The following is a 435-nucleotide window of genomic DNA, read 5'->3' on the forward strand; positions in this document are numbered from 1 at the left end:
CCAAGAACGTGCTGAACGTTCGGATTCAAGGGCAAAACCTGCTCGATTTGTTTTTCCAGATTCCAAATTGTGCGTTTTTAGGCGTTCAAAATGAAATGAAATGAAATTTTTGAGTTTTTCGTTCCACAGTTATGCCGGTTAGGCTAAAGGAGACGGTGATGATGAGAAATGCATGAAATGGTGGAATGAAGAAAGTGGGAGGAAACGGGAGAGCCCCAAGAAAACACACGAGCATGGTGTTTGTCCACCGCAAAGTCCACACGGCGCGAACTGGGATCAAGCCAGGGACCCCAAGCACCGGAGGTGAACGCTCTACCACTGAGCCACCGCGCCCCCATTTAGGCGTTCAAATTCCGAAGGGAATACAATATGTGCAATCTTATCTTCTTTTGAACGAAAAAAAAAAAAAAACAACTAGAACTTCCAAGACAGTTT

The sequence above is a fragment of the Thermobia domestica genome, chromosome 7, assembly GCF_964235325.1.
Source record: "Thermobia domestica chromosome 7, izTheDome1.hap1.1, whole genome shotgun sequence".
Lineage (NCBI taxonomy): Eukaryota > Metazoa > Arthropoda > Insecta > Zygentoma > Lepismatidae > Thermobia > Thermobia domestica.